General features: G+C 46.6%; 1 pseudogene; it reads left to right on the forward strand.

Annotated features, from left to right (window-relative positions):
- The first annotated feature begins 566 nt into the window (after positions 1-566).
- Positions 567-5,451, forward strand: part of LOC109296412 — a 17,063-nt pseudogene continuing 12,178 nt past the window's right edge.

Below are 5,451 nucleotides of genomic sequence, written 5' to 3' on the forward strand. Positions count from 1 at the left end.
TGCGGGGAAGGTAACCTCCCTCTGAAGCCTGGGATAAATCACACGTTGCTGGCATCAGGAGTGCAGGGCCAGGATTCTGATCCACTATGACACACAGTCTTGATTTTAAGTATACCATAAAATCTTGGCTAGCTTGGTACAGATTTTAAACTATCCATGTAAACTCAAAAAGAAAAGCTACAGGCCTTAGGCTGCATCACTGCAACATAAAAAAGTCCAACACTACCGAAGTTTATTTCATCAGTGTGGGAATGGCACCCTGTCTATACCAAACTGGGCATCCAGCTTCTGTTCCCCACCATCTCCAACCCCTCTCAGAAGCACTGGGGTGTTTCCTTCCTCAGGACTTGCATCTCCTTCCACCTAAGCATTATTCTGTGTTTGCAAATGGACTTTATCCAAAGCTGTACATGGGCAGGCTGCTGGGGACAGAAGGAGGGAGCTTGTACACAGGGGCTGGGAAAACAGCTGAGACAATTGTGTTAGCCTTTGAAGTGGAGGGTTAGATGCAGACCTCTCATGAAGTGCTGAGCTTGCCAAACTCTATGTAGAAGACAGAAAGAGTAATGGGACCATCCAGGAAGAATTCAGACATGAAAGAGAAGCAGGAAGGCAAGGCAGTTTTCCTGAGGAAACAGATCCCCCTGGCGAGGGCCACTGTATTAGGCATTGGCGCTGTTGTTGACAGTGGCATGTTTAGTACTCCAAAAGGTGAAAAACTCTGGCAATGTGGGCATGTCCCTGGTGGTCAGGCTGGCATGTGGGATCCTCTCCATGTTTGGCAAGTCATTCTTCAAATTCTCCTGCAAGGACCAGTGAGGTGGTTAGAAAATTCAGAATACGTGTATGTCTATATTCCAAAGGTACACAGCTGCTGTGAAATTTTTAGTGCAGGAAAAATACCAGCAATAAATTGTGACGAGACTACAAAACAGCTAATTGGAAAAATAAACTGGAATACAATAGCATAGGTCCCTGGTGGGTGCAAGTCTGTGTAATCTAGTCTCCACAAGTTAGTACAGCTATCTTGATTCAACACCAGCTGAAGATGGTCAAGTCAGTTGATATACTGTTAAAAAAATAGGACCAGAGTTTAATCAATTCAAATCCTGGCTCCATATCAAAAAGCTGCAAGAGCTGTATGGCCAGCCTGGGAAGGAGCCAGTTTTCAGGGTTCACAGTCTTCCAATTCAGCAAGCCCAAGAGTTTGGGATTCTAGGTATTCCAAGATTAATATCAAATTTTTCTTTTCTTTTCTTTTTTCGAATGCAAAAGTCTCCATCCCATTTCCCTGCAAAGGCAGCTAGATGACTGTTGGGATTAAAAAAGAATTGGTCACAACAATTAAACCATGGGATTTTTCTAAGCCCCACTCAGAACTGGCATTGTAGGCATGACACCTAGATTTTCTAAGGCACCCTGCTTGGTAACAAGATGGGTTTGTACCTACGGTCATTTCTGGGGGTCAACAGTTCCTTCCACAAATGGTGCTAAAGCTACAGCATCTTCATGCCAGCCACTGGCCCTATGCCAACAGCTGATTTGGTGCCTCTCTTTAATAGTCCGTATGGAGTCTGGTAGCAAGGGGGACTCGATAGCAGAAATCATAGTCTAGAACCTGGGTTTTCAGCCTTTTTGGATCAGCGTACCCCTGGCAGCTGGATGCAGAGCAGTGTACCCCCAGTAGCCGAACACAGCGGAGCAGCAACCACTGCATACGAGCTTCCCCCACCCTCTGCATCTGGCTGGGCAGGCAGTGCCTGCATGGCAGCAGGGACAGTGAGTGGGGGTGCTCCGTCCCTGCCAACCCATGCATACCCCCCCAAGGGCCTTCTCATGTACCCCCTCAAGGGTAGGCATACCCCCGGTTGATAGCCCCTGGTCTATAAGACTCTCGTATTGCAACTAAAGCTGTGCAAATGATTTACATATTTTTTTGTTTGGTCACCACCAGCATCCCAAAAAACCCTAAATTCAGTTTGAGCTGAAAGGAAAACTCCCAAAGTATTTACTTTGGGGCAAAAGAAGCAGTTCATCCTATCCCATCAATCCCGTGTCAGGCATTTTTAACAAATGCCAAGCAATGGAAATGAAGGATTGGGACTTTAGGACCTCCCAGGTGACTGCTCTAACCAAGATATAAGAATTACTTTAGATGTTCAAAGCTCCTCAAGTGTTTTATATGTATGGAAACAGTGTCAACAGGAGAGATTGAAAACACTCTGAAGACCATGCTGGGCAGGGCACTTTCATGACAGAAATGAAACCAGATTTTAGAAGAGGGGATTGAATCTAGATTTTCCACCTTTCAAGTGAGTTCACTAACAACTGAGCTATTGGCTAAACAGGAACTACCTCCACCATTTCTCCAGAGAAAGAAGAAATTTCTCTCAGCTGGACTGCTATCACAGCTCAGACAGCATCCCACAGAATAGCCATGGTCAAGTCAGTTAAACTTCACTATCAGGTTCCCTATCTAGTTTGTGGCATGGTGGAATAGCCCTTTGCCCTGAAGTCAAAGACTTGGGCAATGATTCTTCATTTCTTAACATCCATGGCAGTGCTTCCCAAACTTTTACTCAGCATGACCCCATTTCTGATCCCATTTCCTCAGCATGGCGCCTCACTCCCAACTTGCAGCCCCCCACACCATCCAGGTGCCCCTCACTCCCAACCCACAGCCCTCTGGCACTGCCTGTGCCCCTCGCTCTCAATCCACAGCCCCCACTCTCCCCAGGTGCCCCATGGTCAGGGCCCACAGCCCCCTGCCCCACCACCCCAGCCTGAGCCCCAGCTGCTACCCACAGGAAGCAGCAGCTGCTGAGACCAGAGCATGGAGCCTGGATCCCCATTCCCCTGTCCCCTCTCTTGGAGATGGCACAGACAGAGCAGTGCCCATGGTGGGGCTGGGGGAGGTTGAGTACCATCCAATACTCACTTTGAACTAACAAAAATGGCTATACAAAGATGGAGAAGCAGGCTAATAAATGAAATACCTAGTCTGAGGCTTGATGGCTATGTGAATAGGCATGAAGCACTTCATTGCTGTTTCAGCGACCATCAGTTTTGAAGTGTGGTTTGCACCCTGCAAGCTGCTAGAAGACTCCCAGAGTGAAGAGAGTAGAAAGCACTGCAAGATTTGCACACATTTTCATTCTGTACCAGATGCCTGGGACATTGAACCACTGGACCCAAGTTCAAGCAATTCCCATGGCTCCATCCCTGGTCCCACTTCAGAATACTGTGGTCATCGTCCTAGATAAGATGGCGCAGAAGGCCTCAACAAAGGTGAACAGGGAGAGGGCTCCTGCTTGCCTCTTCCATGCCATGTAGAGCACCCTCATGCTGTTGGCAAAATGGAACAGCTTGGTTTAGTACATTTTTAATTGAAAAAAGAAATTCTGAAAGTTCAAGAAGCCCTACATTAGAAGCATATTACAGCTGCAAAGTGAAGCCATTTAATAAAGTAACAATTCTGGACCTGGACCAGAGCCCACTGAGGTCTGTGAGAGCATTTCCATGGATGTCAGCCGGCTTTACATTAGGCTCTTTAGGAAGCAGAGCAAGCCAAAAACCTTACACACTTTTGCTTCTCACCTCACAAAGATTTGAACTGTAATCCCCCAAAACAATATATTAATTCAGTAGCCCCCAGGGCTGCCAGGGAACCTTGTGGGACTGGGAGTACTAATAGAAGAGAGGCTCTTCAGTAAAGTATTCATTACTACCACTGTTGAGGTGGCAAGCCACAGGAAGGGGACAGAATTAGGCATTGGATATTTCAACCCAAGCTAAAAAGCCTGGGGATTATGTTCCAGGGGCCCTGAAGGTAGCTTATGAATTGTACCGCTGCTTCAGGAATGCTACACCACATTTATGAACCCCACTGCTGGCTCAGGGCCCTGCAGCTGCACAGTGCCAATTACACTTTAGAAATTGTCTAATAAATGCAAATGATTCCAATGATGAGCACAACCACCCTAACAGCTTGCCAGCTCCCTGCCTGGGGCTTGTAGACACAATCACCAACTTGCTGTGTCCCGAAACACCCTTCAACAGAGCAGATTAAAAAAAAAATCATACAAAGACCCAAACACAGGAAATCCACCCTCATTTGAGAAGAAAAAAGTTATTTCTGTAGTGCATGCTGAAGACTTAACAGAATAAAGGACCATTGTAGATTGTGCAGGGGAGCATACCACATGCCCCTGCCAAGTGCAGTTATCTTTCCTGCAGCACAAACATGTAGCTAATTAGGATAAAGAAACACCCACCAAAATATTAGATAGGACTGTCAGATGCATGTATATTTCTACATGCTCCTGCACTTATTAAATCCCAGTCCTCTGTAGCAGCTGCTTCCTACCTAAATGCAAGATCAACCTTCCTTGGTAAGACATTGGTCTGCAACCTGGGAGATGTGGCCTCAGTGGTAGAACCTGGGGTTCCATCATTGACTTTGTGTGAGCTTGGTTGAGTCATGCCCTCTCTGTCTTCCTAAGTAAGAAAGGGGTCTTATAATATTTCCTTTGTCGCTCCATAGCCAATGATCTTCAGGGCAGGAGTTGTTGTTATTTTATGCTTATACAGTGGAGGTGTTGGATGGGGTCTCAGACACAGAGGTAAGCACCACCTCCCCCCCACCCCACACACACACACACACTTCTAGGTGCTTTGTCTTATGCAGAGCTTGGAACAAGCATTACAAGATCAGGGGGACATTATATCTATCTCCTAGAAACCCTTGGACCCTTGCCTGCCTTCTTACGATTGTGGGCTGAATTTGTTATGATCTGGTAAAAACAGCCTGGTTTCTGCAGGGTGCTGGAAGAGAAGGGGTAGTAAATTGTTGCAGGATGAGGTTTTCTGTTCATTTGTTTTGTGCTCAGAGGGAGTCTCCTTTTTTTCTCTCTCTAATTGGGGCAGATTCCAGCTGCACAGCTAAAGGAACCAGCTGGTGAATGCAACACTGCGGCAAACACATGGACTTGCAAATGGTTGAAGAGAGGATAGAAGAAAAGCAGCAGGAGGAGAGAAGAGGGACCTGAGAAATGAAAATGAAGAGGGAGCGGGGGGGATGAAATGGTAAAAGATAAAAAAAGTAGTGGAAAATCCCTGATGAGGAATGAAAATGAAAACAAGGAACAGCTTGCAGTATGATAATGAAACAGACGGTATCTCTCTGTAATCTGCAAACTCAATTGAGTTTTCTGGAAAAGGCCCCCTGCCCCTTAGAAAGCCATTTAATACATGGCCTCCTTCATTTAGTACCCTCCCCTCATTCCCTCCCTCACACCCACAGCCTGCCCCAAGACCCCATATATACACAAGACCCTCAACATACCCTATGCCCCCCCACAGCCACACCCCATCACAAACACCCCACATCCTATCACACACTCCCCCACCATACGCAGCCCACCATACATACCCCCAATATACAAAACTAAG

The sequence above is a fragment of the Gavialis gangeticus genome, unplaced genomic scaffold (assembly GCF_001723915.1).
Source record: "Gavialis gangeticus isolate Ggan-Ray unplaced genomic scaffold, GavGan_comp1, whole genome shotgun sequence".
Lineage (NCBI taxonomy): Eukaryota > Metazoa > Chordata > Crocodylia > Gavialidae > Gavialis > Gavialis gangeticus.